Source organism: Mus caroli, chromosome 16 (assembly GCF_900094665.2).
Source record: "Mus caroli chromosome 16, CAROLI_EIJ_v1.1, whole genome shotgun sequence".
In the NCBI taxonomy this organism is placed as follows: domain Eukaryota; kingdom Metazoa; phylum Chordata; class Mammalia; order Rodentia; family Muridae; genus Mus; species Mus caroli.
In genome coordinates, this window is record NC_034585.1 from 23,040,580 (window position 1) to 23,054,873 (window position 14,294).

Below are 14,294 nucleotides of genomic sequence, written 5' to 3' on the forward strand. Positions count from 1 at the left end.
CCTGCCTCTGCCTCCCGAGTGCTGGGATTAAAGGCGTGCGCCACCACGCCCGGCTCTGTTCCCAGTTTTTACCATACGAAAGGGGTGAGGGTTTTTTTGGGGAGGGTGGGGTGGGGAGTAACCATTGAAGTTCATTAAAAGGTATGGATCTCAATTTTTTATGCTCTTGCAGCAATCCTCAAGGATGTATATGTCTATCCCAAGTTCAGGATATGGATGAAAACCTGAAATTAGCAACTACACCCTTGTAGGAGTTAATCCAATTTTTCCCCCTGAATTTAGTCAGAGAATGTTATTGATGTACTGAAAACAGCTGAGAGGCTGGTAGAGGAAGGAGGGAGGGAGAAGGGAGGGCATGATAGAAGGCTGAACACAAATACACTTAGGGCTCAGAGGCCTGTGTTGAAGTTCTCACAAAGCTACAACCATGAGACATGTTAACAGTTCTCAGGTCTTCTCAATGCCTTCTTAGATTTGGAACTATGAAAACACTTCGGGATTCAAGTTTGATCACATTGTGTTTCATCCTCAGTTACAGTTATAATTTATTTCTGGTGAATGCCATGAGTAAATATGTTGGGTTTTGCTTTCCAAAAGGTAGGGGAGAGATTTACTCTGCATGTATTCTCACACTAGCAGGTGGTACAGTAACTTGATCATAGCAGGGATCTATAAATGAACGTGAACAATGGCATTGACATTGTGTGATGTGCTTATGTCGTATAAAGGTATGTATAGCTAATGCCCTGGATTCAAATCTGAATTTCTACCCTCACACTACTGTAAACAAAGTCTCTATTTAAACCTCTATTTCCAAGAGTTAAATAAACAGGGGACTGAAGTGATCTATAAACTGGTGAGTGATGGCACTTTCTGTGGACGCCAGTTATATGCCATTAGCTTCCATATCCTTGGTAATAATCACATATTTTCTCTCGTCTAAAGGGCTTATCCAGCTTTCTAATAAGAAAAGACAAATACCCCAGCAAATGGCCATGACTGACTCCTTTTAGAGTAGGTGTATGGACGGAAGTTCAAAGAAGCATTACTTCTACAAGGAAAGAGAAAAGTGCCGATGGTGACTGTAGTAGCATGTTGTTAGAAATGCCTGGGCTATCACACAGGAAGAGAGCTATAGATGCCTCCAGTGTCAAATGGTTTTCCAACCCATTTCTATTCCAAAGGATATTGTTCTCATTAGGAGGCAGAGACTGAGGACTAGTTTACCAGGAGGCATTTTAGAAAAGGAAGAGAGTATGCCTGTGTAAGCAGAGAGTTCTATTATAGCAGCATGGAAGGATAGGAGGGAAGCCTCCCACTTCGGGCGTGAGGCTTTGTCTTGGACTAGGCAAAAGACACGGCCCTGTGGCAGTGCGTGACCCAAGTCCCAGGAAGAACTTAATAAATAAAAGTGGCTTTCTTGATAAACTAAGGTCAGGCTGAGGAAAGAGAAGGGGCAAAAGGCTTGGGGGTTATTTGAGGTCACTTGGGAATCTCAGAGTCAGCCTGAGGGAAAGGAAGGACATTTTCCCAGCCTCTTAAGGGCAAGTGATGGCTAAGTGGGGAACAGCTCCTAAATCAGTGGATTCCAACTGCCATGACCCTTTAATACAGTTTCTCGTGCTGTGGTGATCCCCCAGCCATAATCTTATTTCACTGCTATTTCACAACTGTACTTTTGCTACTCTTAGGAGATGTACAGCATATCTGATATGTGGCCTCCAAAAGGGCCTGGATCTGAAGGTTGAGACCCATTGTCCTAGATGGCTGTGCAGCTTGTGTATGGAAGAGAAACAGTATGACTGACAGAGATGGTGGGATAGAGGGGGAGGTTGGGAGATGGAGGGACACAAGGAGGGAGGGAAGGGCAGAGAGGGGAGCAAGGCAAGACCTGTGTGTTTCTAGTTCCATGGAGCTTCCTTATCTGCCCCCCCCCCCCTGTCATCCTGAGGACTTACAGGTGTTTCACAGGAGACGATTATAAGGTTGCAAATGAGAAGTTGTGGGTTTTAAATTCTCACTTACTCCTTGTGTGATGGTTTCTCCGAGCCTCTCACTCTTTAGGGAATTAAACAGAATAGGTCCGGGGGGGGGGGGGTGGGCGAGGTGAGAAGTAAAGGTTCTCTTCCCCTTAACACTCCAGAGTGGAAGAATTTCACTGTAGAAACCTGCTCTTCTCCTCCTCGCTGTGGTAAATACCTGGGATTGTTTTCTTGAGGAAAACTAGTTGCAAAGGTTTGGTCAGCACTGAGAATAGAGTCTTGCCAAACTTTCCTCTCAGTGTGTGAACTTTTAACTGCTCACACGGCAGGCAATTCACCTCTCTTTAGCTTTCTGGCCCTGGTGAATATGATTTGTGGTAATACGTGAAAACTAGCTAACTATGTAGTGAGCACCCGAAGACAAGTGCCTCCCCCAGTCAGCTTTAAGAAGGTGACTGTGACCGTGTCCCTGGCCAGGTCTGGCTAACATGGGAACACACTGGCCGTCGAGACTAGACAGAGGCCATTTCACTCTGCTGGAGAGAATGTTGCAAAATCACCAAGCAAGTATGTCAAATCTTTCTTAACTGGTTTTCCAAACTCATAGCCTTCGGCAAGTAGGAGGCTGGCAGGCGCCACCCCAGCCCCTGTCCCTGCCCAAGGCTGGTGCCAATATGCTTCCCTCCAGCTGGGAAGGCAGAGCTGTCTCCCCATTGGTGGGTGCCCTCAGACAGCCACAGAGTTGGCTATGACCTCCAGTCAAGTCCCAGGGCACGTTCCTCTCCCCGGAAGTGCTTCTACAGAATACATATCCAGTATCCCCTGATCCCCACCTGCCGGGCAGTGGACCCACTGGTTGGTCTCCAGAGTAGGGAGAAAGCAGACAGCCCACCTGCTTAATATCTGCATCTGCGGGTGAGGCCCGGGAGGAATGTGCCACTCCCAGCCTCAGCTCAGGTAATTAATCCCCACAACTGACAGGTGGCAACAGGCTGCCCTTTGGCTGGGGCTGTCAGGAAAAGTGCTGGAAGGAAAGATTTTTTTTCCCCCCAAACTATCAAGAGCACAATTCGTACATGTCTGGCAGCTAGACTACTGTGGCAGGAAGAGAGGTGGGGAGAAGGAGTCCCTGCCAGGTGGCTGTGGGGCCAGTGTAGGGATTTGTTCCAGCCTGACCCTTCCTACAGAGCCAGTAGATTATGGTAGCCAGGGATCTGCCTGTGTGAGCTCACTTCCAAAGCCTTTTTATCTCTGCTGTAGATAGAGCTTGAAGGTGGAACAACTCATATATTACTCAAGAAGTTGGGGTCCGAAGTGATCTTGCCCATACGATTCAGAAAGTCAGTAGGAAGGTAGAGAGTTTGTGACCTTGACTTCCTGTTCCAAATTCCAGAAAGGAAAAAAAAAATATTGCCTGAATTACCTAGGAGCATAAGTAGCTGCTTCTTGATGGATTTGTTTGTTTGTTTCTTTTGTTTTTGTTTTCTTTGCAGGGGGAGAGGGAGTTTAAAACAGGTTTCTCTGTGTAGCCTTGACAGTCCTGGAACTCACTCTGTAGACCAGGCCTACACCGAACTTACAGAGATTCACCTGTCTCCGCCTCCACTTCTGGTGTGTGCCACCACTGCCCAATTCCAGTACTCCAGCAGAGATAGACCGATCTCTGTGAGCTTAACTCTAGCCTGGTCTACCAAGTGGTTCCCAGAACATCCAGGGCTCCATAGATATTTTGAGTTTTAACAACACTTCTGATACTCCCTCTCTGCCGCCTTTTCCTTTCTGGTGTTTTGGTAAACAGTGCACCATAAAACACTCACCATCTTGAATCTTGTTTAAACTCTTAAAAACAAAATCTATTCCTGGATGTGTATGCTGTCGTACTGTTTCTCCAATGAGTTTTTAGGGAATACAGTCCCTAGTTTAATATACTCGTACACTCTTGTCACTCAATGTGGTTTTCTCAGATCGAGCCTGTGTGGCTGAGTACAGTGCCTTTGCATGTTAGTAAACCAGATGTTAGGATTAATTTCACAACCCCTGATGAAAACTTGTAGGTCGTCATGTCATGTATGTCCCCCTTCCTTCCATCTCAGTCTGCTGTGTGTGACTCTCTGTTATCCCACCACATACCAGCTCTTAATTTTCTCCTCCCTCAACCCTGTGTGGGTTCTGTGATTTTTTTCTTTTGTATTAATTCCAATTATGACTTTATCACATTCTTACCATTATAAATATGGCTGTTCTCAAGGATATAGTTTACAAAGGAAAAATGAATTGGTCACGGAGTGCAATCTACTCACCATCCAAGGAATGAAATAGACTTCTCTATTTATTGGTGCTTTTATGTATGCATTAGACTTCTCCTTTTCTTCAGATTCAGACACGTTCTCTGGGTAGGTGATTTGCTCCAATGTTAGTAAGGGAAAGGGTACATTTTTGTGTAGATTACCTCCCAATGGGTCATGATGTACATGGTATTACATTCAACAAGAATGTTAGAATATTTCCTTGTAGTAAAATACCATGACAGATGTAGGCTGATATAGAATGAAGGTTCTAGGGTAATTTTGACATTATGTATTGGCTCCCTTAAGAAGAAAAATGATGAGGTGGGTATTGATTAATCCTTGCAGGGAAGTCCATTCTACCCATATTGAGGTTAATATATTATATTTTTTCCTGAAAATAACAAAGGAGATAATATTATCATTTGTTTTGTGCTGTTTTGATATAGTTGGGGATGGAAGGTCTTAGCTGTGTCTGCAGGAAAGGGAGCTGCTGAGAGCACATACAGGTGTGTGCTGAGCTTAGCTGGCATCTCTGTGTTATACTGAATTACCAGTCTTGCAGCCAAGAGTGTGTAATATAGAATGTCACTGAGGCAGGTGCTGGCAGTGGGTCCTCACCACCGGAATGCATTTCTGGCCCTCCCTTCTATTTGCAACATATTATTAAGCAAAGGAGCTGAATCTGCCCTTGTTTCACCAAATCCCTTGGAATAATTTTATTTGAACATGATATTTGGCTTTAAGCAGATCTCCTCTCTATATGCCAAACCTGTCCCCTTCTTTCCCAAAACAAAACAAAACTTCAGCAAAGCTTCCCTTTCTATGTGGTCAGGGATATTGTATAGCATGAGAGAATTTAACTCAGCCACCAGCTATCCAGCACCTTGCTTCCAGGCCACTGGAGAAATAATTTCTTCATGTTGGTATTTAAACTCCAGTGATTGCCTGGGAGGGGTTTGACTGAGCCTTAACATGAAATCAGGCTCTTCCTTTCTGACCAAGGGCTGATGCTCCTTTAGCATGAACAGAGATTAGAATTACAGATGCCTATGTGTGCATTTCTGTGCATGCTGATTCCCAGTCTTTTGTGTGGTCCTAAAGTGGTTTTGCCAACATTTTATCTCATGCTTACAAGTCACTTGAGCAGTGCGACCCTGAAAACTGTTTTTTTTTTTTTTTTTTGAGATTCGTCATCAATGATAACATATTCAAAGTAGAATAACCACTGGCAACCCTGTTCAAACCACAGCCTATAAGCAGCTCCCAGAAAATTATAAATGGCCTTAAACTATTACACTATTATTTTAATCATTTTGTAATCCCGTACAGGTCTCAGGCATGAGCTTTGTACATGAGGATATATTGTCCCAATGGCAGAAAATTGTTATGCATGGGGTGGTAAGGTAGCTCGGTGGGTAAAGACATCACCTGCTCAAGCTCTGACCTAATTTAGTTGCCTAAATCCATGCAAAGGAGGAAGGAGAAAACTGGCCCCATAATGTTGTCCTCTGACTTGTGCATACATACTGTGGCACAGAGTTGAGTTCCATAAATGCATTATAAATACAATATAACAACAACAATAACAATAACAATTGTATATTTCTGCAAGATCGTCTCACTAAGTACCCTCATTTTTCCATCTGGATGACTAATTCAAAGTCTCAGGGAATTATGGGAGTTGTCTATACCTACTTAGGGTGTCACATGTTCTCGACTTCTTTGGGGAAGTCAATTACTTTTACTTCTGGGACCAAATTATTTCAAATGTCCTTTCTTCCTTTTCCCTCTGTCTTCTCTATGATAGCCTTCAGATGCAGGGTTTCATGTTAAGGCCCTCATAGAGAGCCACACCTGCTCTTGCTGCCTCACCTAAGTCTGCAACAGGATCAGCAGAAAGCAGCTGACTCATCCCAGGATCCGGGGAATAGGTGGTTCAGCTAGTGGTGGACATTTTACGTTATAGTTACTTTTGACTCCAGTTTGAAAATGTGCTTACATTTAGGGAATAAAAGTGCAACTCCCAGAAAAAAACAATCAGAGCAGCTACGTGACACAAAAGTAAATGTCAGTGTCCTTGTCACCTTCTGAAAGTTGATGATGTTTCTACAATATGATCTCTCAGCAACTGTCTAGCTTCGGTGCTCACGTGCTCTTGTAACTGTGTTTATTTAAATCCACTGTTATCAAACAGTAGTTCAAGCCTGGGCCTCCACTCTAAAGCTGTGTGATACTCAAGGAAGACCACTGGTCTGCAAGTCAAAGTCGGGCTGCCCAGGTCTTCTCTCTGGGGCTTCCACTTCTCATCTTTAAATCTAGTAGCTAGACCCAATGATCTGGTCCTGTTGCTCAAGACTGCCGGAGTGAACTTCCTAAGAAAAACTTAGCAAAAGTTATATCTGAAGTTGACAGTGCCTTGAGGTATGGTGGTTGAGTGGTAGAGACAGAATTGGGGGCCGACCTTAAAGATGCCATGCTGGCTCACGCCTTTAATCCCAGCACTCGGGAGACAGAGGCAGGTGGATTTCTGAGTTCGAGGCCAGCCTGGTCTACAGAGTGAGTTCCAGGACAGCCAGCAGAACACAGAGAAACCTTGTCTCAGAAAAAAAAACAAAAACAAAAAACAAAAAACAAAAAACCAAAAAAAAGCAAAACGGCATGCTGATTTTCCTATGGAAACTCTATAACTAGAGTATGGTATATAAATCTCTTACAAAAGTGGGGACATCTGCATCTACTTTCAGACGACCTGGGTTAGCCTCGGAATGCCTTTATTTCTTCCAGGTGGAATGTGCTGTCATTTGTACCTCTTAGAACATGTGTGAAAGTTGGAAAACTAATTTAATACCGTGTTTCCTTTAAGCCAAGTCCTTGATGGGAAAGGGTATTGCTACAAGACTGAGCTTGGTGCAGGGAACGTGCCTGATGCAGATCTGTTGAGTTAATGGATGAGCATTGCCTCTCTATGGCTATTTAATATCTGAAAATTAAAGGGAGAAGAAGGTTTGGACATAACACTATAATAATATTTCCTCCGGGCTCTGGAATATTCTGTGTTCTGTGGCTTCTGAAATCACAGGTCTGTCACAATTTTACAGGGTAATGATTCTCATCCTACCTTTACAGAAGGAAAATATAAATTAGGGGTCTGGAGACTTAGCTCATGGAAAAGCACAAGTTGCTGCATTTCATCCTCAGCGCATGCGTGTGCACACACACACACACAACTATATATTTAATACAATATGTTAGTTAACAGAATTAATATAAGCTAACATATTTAACATGATATCTAGAATTAATATTTTTAAATAATGTATCTAATAACATATATAGTGTGTTAATCATTTTAATTATTACTGTGACTTAATGTCTGACAGAAACATTTTTAAAAAAAGATTAATTCATGGTTTTGGAGGTTTTTCTCCATAATGGTAGGTAGTGCATCGTAGAACGTGTCACACAATTGTGGGCATGAAACAGCATATAGATGATGGGAAAGGGCCAGGGCAGATTAAAACCCCAGTGCCCCACTTCTTCCAAATGGATCCTGCCTTGCACAGTGCCACATCTATGGTCTATCCACGTGCCTCAGCACATTAAGCCTCCTTTAGACCAGAGCCTTCTTGCTCTAATGATGGTTACCAGTGTCCTCTCAAGCAGTTGAGGTGTGAGTTACTAATCCAGAAATTTCTTAACCAAGTCAAATTAACAATTAAAATTAAGCATCACAATTAAGATTTATTCCCATTTGCTTGTTTTTGGACAGAGTCCTTGTGTATCCCTGTCAGGATACACAAGTTGCCACCCAGCCGCTTCTACCTCCTGAGAGTCAGGAATAGGGTTGTGTATCACTTAGCTCAGCAGGAACCACTGTGAAGATTAAGAACAGAAAAAGCAAGTCACTTATGATGCCCAGGTAGTTTCCAGTATATTTAGCATTTTATGTTGCTTCACATCTTTCATTAAGTACCCATGTTATAAAGGAAGAATTTCCCCTTCTGTATCATGTCATCTGGTTTTCCTCCCTCCATTGCATTGCTAATGAGTGATGTTTGTGTGTAGGAACATGGATGCAGCTGCTTGAATAAGAGGTGGAAAGTGGGAAAAGGACTGTGTTTCCAGATGCATTTTAATCAGCTCTTTGGATGCATTTGCTGGCGGCTTGAATGTGGGTGGGTGTGGGGAGGTAAATGCAGTCAGAGAAAGTAGAAAAGGAAAAGTTCTCAGTGGGAGTGATCTTAAAGGTAGGAAAGAAAAAGTTGATGCCCAACTGCAGCAATTCAGACCGTAAGGATCAAGAACCAAAATTGGGCAGCGAAAGAACTGAAAAGATGGATAGATGGGAAAGAGGTGTGGACTTAGCACAGTACAGTCCTCTGTTTCCTTCATAAAAGGTATGCACAGAGCATCAGGAAATGTTATTTATAACAAGAGACGCTAACAAAAACAGTGACAGTTGCTTATTTCTCTTCTTTTTAAGTCAAATAGAATGCATAAACTGGCTTTCACACAGGGCCCCTGATACTCAGTAATCAACCAAGACCTGGCTCAGTCAATGGGGTCAGTGACAAATGGAGGAGAGGTAGGTTTAATTCTAGTTGAATAAAATAAAATAACATAAGGCAGCCCTGGAGTTAAGAAAGCAGGCTTGTGAAAGAGAGAAGGATCCAGTTCCAAAGCCAGGAAACAGACTCTTGTCTGACAAACAATTCTGGGCAACAATTACTGGATTAGAAGTCAAAAGACCAGCTTTAAGTCCTGCCTCTTCTGTTTATCCCATGTCTGTATGCAGTCGTGCAAGCTTTCACAAATAGAAAAACATAAAAGGAGGCACCCACATTAGCTCTGACTATATCTTAGTGTATTCTTGGAGGACAGTACATACAAATTCCGAGTCTGTAGGGAAACCCAACATTAACTAAAGAGAATCAAGATAAAACGTCAAAGAAAATATCTTAGGAATGCAAAAAAAAAAAAAGTATTTAGAAGGTGGCTTCTGTAGAAATGAATAAAATATAGGCACTAAACTGTTGGGGGAAAAATAATAAAGACAAGTCAGCAGGCTAAGAGGAGAAGAGGCTGTTAACCGAGATGGAAGTAGCATAAGGAATGGCATTATTTTTAATGCAGAAGAGTGAGATTAGTATCTGAGGTAAAATACCACAGAACTCACTCACTGTGGGAAACCTTACATACAGGAGAGAACACAGCAGAGAGCTCTCTCTCAAAATACTAACAAAAGGAAGAAACGTGCTCATGTCTTGAGACAGACAGTGAGGTGTGGAGAAAAAGAAGTGAATGGTTGGTGTTAATAAATGGGATAAAATAAGACCAGATTAGTCATCATGTTTTTAAGTTAAAACATAGGCACAGTACATTAAATTAATGATTTTTTTTCAGTACATTTCAGTTTATTTAAATGTTCACATACAAGGAAAAAGGTCTCTCAAAGCCTAGCAGGAGGACTCCTGGCCTAGACTTTTAACCTTTGGTAGAAGTAAGACTCTGTTTGCAGTTGCTATGATTGTAAGCTGCTGGAACATGTAAGTAAAGTTAGCAGGGTTCCACAGTACATGGCCAACCCAGAAAAATAAGTTATGTCACAAAAGCATAAATTCATGTCTCCACAATAAGTTGTGTACATAATTTATCCCTAGCAGAGAAAACTGGAAATAAGGAAATGATAAATAGCAGAATTCCACAGCTAGATAAAATAGAATATGGCATATGCAAATCCATGCACACTATTCAACAGTATCACTAAAGGACATTGTGTAATATTCTGCCAATTTGTGTGGAATTCCACAAAGGTGAAACTGTAGTGAGCAGAAAGCAAGCAGATGGTTGCTTGGGACTAGGGGTTGGGGGATAGGGTAGTCACAAAGGCAAAGAGTCTTTGAGAAGCCATGGGAGCTCTTCTCTATATAGAATGTGACTGATTATTCAACTCTGTACTCTTCAAAAGTCACCAAGTTAAACAGTTTAAAACTGCTAGAGTTTACAGAAAATGATATATCAGTAAAGCTGATTGATGAAAAAACATCTACATGGAAAAATTTTTAAATGAATAAATTAGGCTTTGGAGTTCAGAAACCTCAAGCCAGAGTTGAAGATCAAATTAGAGATTAATTTTGGAAATCCCAGAAACAAAGAATCATATTGAAAACAATGTATGTGTTCAAATTTCAGTTTTTGCCAACATGAATCACCATGGTGTTTAAAAATATTGACGTAAATCCACGTCCCATTTTTGCTATCTTGTATAAATGTGGAAAGCAGGGAAAGATGACAAGTCTATTTGCTAAGAGATAAAGGAGGAAACTAAGCCTGAGGGATTATTAATCACGATAGGTTAGAGAGACTGAGTTTAGAACCAGAAAGTCATACGGAAATCATGGTGTCATCAGGACTCATTTGCTAGCAGTGAAGGAAACGGAGGGATGGAGACTTGACTCTGCAAAGAAGCGTCTCTGCATTCCTACAGCTTCTGTACTGTGTGTGGGTCTTGGGTTCAACCAGATGCAGTCAACATAATGCAGCTGGCCCTGGTCAGATGGTTTGATTTGGTCAAAGAGGAAACTCTCTGAAGCAGCACTGGAGAATATGGAAAGGTAGCATCCCAGATGTGGGGCTATCTGGAGATCTCTAAATTGCTCTGGCAGAACGTAGAGAACAAAGAGAAAAGCAGATCATACCAGATGAGGAACAGCACACTTGAATTATGAGGGCGGACAGGTGATGTGCTTAAAGAGTTGGGTTGACAAGTTTGAATCAGAAGCTGGAGAGGTGGCTTGGAGGCTACATGGTTAAGAGGACACATTGCTCTTGCAGACAACCTCGATATTGGTTTCCAGAACCCACCTGGCATTTCACAACCATCTGTAGCTCATTTCAGGGGAATCAAACTTCTTCTGATTTCTGCAAGTGGTACACATACATATGTACAAGCAAAACACACACATATATACATAGAAAAACAGGAAGGAAGGACAGAAGGAAGGAAGAAAGAGAAAGAGAGAGAAAGAAGGAAGGAAGGAAGGAAGGAAGGAAGGGAGGGAAGAAGAAGGAGGAGGAGGAGGAGGAGAGAGAGAGAGGGAGAGAGTGAGTGAGTTTCTATTAGGCTGTTGGAAGTACAGTAGGAAAGGGCTGGGCTTTAGAGAGGTGAGAATTGGGTAGGCCAGATTACAAAGGTCCTTATAGAGTCCTTAGCAAGTCATGTTAGAAGAGACTTGGCTACCCTTGCCTTCCTCAGAGCCATAAGGCCACCAGTACTGACAGAAAGCCCAGATAGCCTTCTTCCTAGCCCAGAGTTTTTTCAAAACTTGCTTTCTTTGTGCAAGCACTGCAGTCAATGAATAATATCCTCTATGTTATCAGAAAATAACCCTTTTGAGCTCCAGGGCAATGACACCAGCAGTTGTATACATTTGAAGGTCATTCATAGAAGATCCCTGATGCAGTACATTAGAAACGAGTCAAAATCCATTTGCCCCCTTTCACAAGAGAATAGAAAGATGAACTGCTGTTACAGGAAAATGATGTGGAGCTATGCAATACCTGTATGTCCTCAGGCAAGGCTTTTCTTTGCCTTAATTTTCTTATCTATTAAATAGATGATGATGATGATAATGATAGAGGTCATTATCTCTTATCTGCAATTCTGAATTCAAATAGCTCTAAAAAGGAAACATGGTTTTAATCTGTGTTAATTTTCTAAGTTTGTAGGACAAATCCTCTGTAGATTAAATTCAACCCAAATTCAGAGGCTTAGAGGTCACTCCCTGGTCAGTGCGGATGTCGATGGTTTCCGCGGAGATGCTGGCATAGGTCATGGAGTGCAGGCCTTATTCCTTGTGACTGGTGTTCATGATAAACACTTCATGAACTTTCTTCCCTTTGTAATACCTGAACAGCTCTGGATACTGAATCCTCTGGCCCCAGGGACTCAGATAAGAGACCAGTAATCCCTTCCTCATAGTTTTGAGAAGAGATTTACTTTCTAATAACAGTATTCATTATTGAAAGTCAAAAGATAGATTGCCAACCTATACCCCCAAAGATGAATAAGGGTCTGTGGTTGACAAAGCCTTAACTTTGCCTTGCCTGCCCTCCCTCCCTCCCTCCTTTATTTCCTTCTTTCTCTTTCTTTTTTTGAGGGAGTGTCTTTGTTTGTTTGTTTTGTTTTAAAACAATTGTATCACCTATCCCAGGCCAGCCTCAAATTCACTCTGTAGTCAAGGATGACTTTAAAGTCTTGATCTTTCTACAGTGACTTCACATTCAGTTTCTATGTTGTTAGGGAGTTAAACCAGGCAACAAACTGATGTGGACCCCAGCCCCGGAACTCCTTTTTAGTATTATTTTGGACACTTTAGTCTTTGCGGCTTGGTTTATAGTATATTAATTACTACAGTGGATTGTCACTCTCAGGAACCTGTCCTGTTCTGAACAGTCATTGTTTTTACTTACAGCCCTCCAATGCTTGCAAGGAGACTTTGGTTACCTTTGGTTGTTAGCTGACAGATTTATTTATTTTTTCATGTTTCCTAAGGTTCATACTGTTTTCTGTAACACTCGCAAGGGTTACATAAAGTATTTCTTGCAACTAAAACACAAATAGATACGCAGACTTCTTTGGTGCTCTGCATGGACGTGAGTTCTTAATATGCCCTAACACAACATTTCTGTAAAGTCATCATTTTAGAACACAAGAGCAAGAATATTCATCTACATTTCATTCAGCCTTTCCCAAGAAAAAACTTTTTGTGGTTTTTTTTTTTTTTTTTTTTTTTTTGGCACACTTCCTTTACTTCAAGCTATGAAAAACCTTTTTACTGTTTTTAATCCCTGGCCTGTGGGCACGAAGGGTTGATTTCGCAATACTGTCCCAGCACTAAGAAATTTTAACTGAAAGTTTCATACGCTGAAATGCTCGGAAGAAAACCAAGTGTTATTTAAATAAATATTCTGTTTCAAAAGGAAGCAATACAGCACATTTAAATGGGATTTTTTTTTTTAAAGTAGGTGTTGTCCTTTAGTCAGGTTTGGGGTGGGTCATATAAAAAATGAATCTCTTTGTGGTTCGGGCTCTGTCCTTGTGTCTCTTTCTCTCTGGGAGGAGGATGCTGCCAGCTTAGGCCCACAACCTGTGGCCCTGTTTACCCTTGTTTGGATATGTGTTACTAGGTGCCCACTCTTGGCTGTGATTTCTAGTGCCTGGGTGGTTTTACCTCAGCATTGGAGTGAGCAGGAAAGAGACCACAAGGCTCTGGTCCAGGAAGCTAGGGTGATAAGGTTTAACATGCAAAGACGATCAGAAAAACAAAGTTTCTACTCTGATTCTGAGGTAGCAAAAGGAGGCAACACAGGATAGAACTTTTCCTCTTAGATCTTTGGCATTTTTCACCAGATGTTGCCAGTTCTAAACCAGCTGATCCCCAGGGAATGTACCCCTGAAGACAAATACCTATTAAGGAACAATTTCCTCACATAGGTTTGGACATATCTGTACAGCTGCCTCCCTTCAGAACCATGAGTAGCTGCTTCCTAATCCACTGGCCATTTCGGGGAGAAGACTAGATGCTTCCCTCTGGGTTCTGTGTGTGGTCTCTCTCTCACAGGAGAACCACACAGTAAGTTGAGAACTTAGGGGCAACTCTTGTGGTGCAGTGCTTAGCTGTGAATCTCCTCAGTCGTTGCCAGATAGCCCATCTTAAAAACAAGTTTCATGAACTCTAATTCCTACGAATCTCTTATAAGGACAAGGGAAATTATAGTCATCTAACCAGAAAGCTTGAAGCATTGTTTCCTGTTTATTTCTGGCACCCTGGTAAAGTTGTTCATAGTGTTATTATGTTCACTGATAATTTTATCCTAGAACTTCATACAGTGTTCTAATCACATACATTTCCCCTACCCCACCTTCCCCCAGATCAACCCAACTACCCAACTTCCTATCCCTCCTCCCTTCCATTAACATAGCAAGAATAATCAATTTGATTAATAGGTATAGCTTTCTATT

At 41.9% G+C, this 14,294-nt stretch overlaps 1 protein-coding gene across 13 annotated transcripts in view; it reads left to right on the plus strand.

The window, feature by feature from the left end:
• Tp63 (tumor protein p63) overlaps positions 1–14,294 on the plus strand; it is a 205,537-nt gene that overhangs the window by 160,922 nt on the left and 30,321 nt on the right. The window lies entirely within an intron of this gene.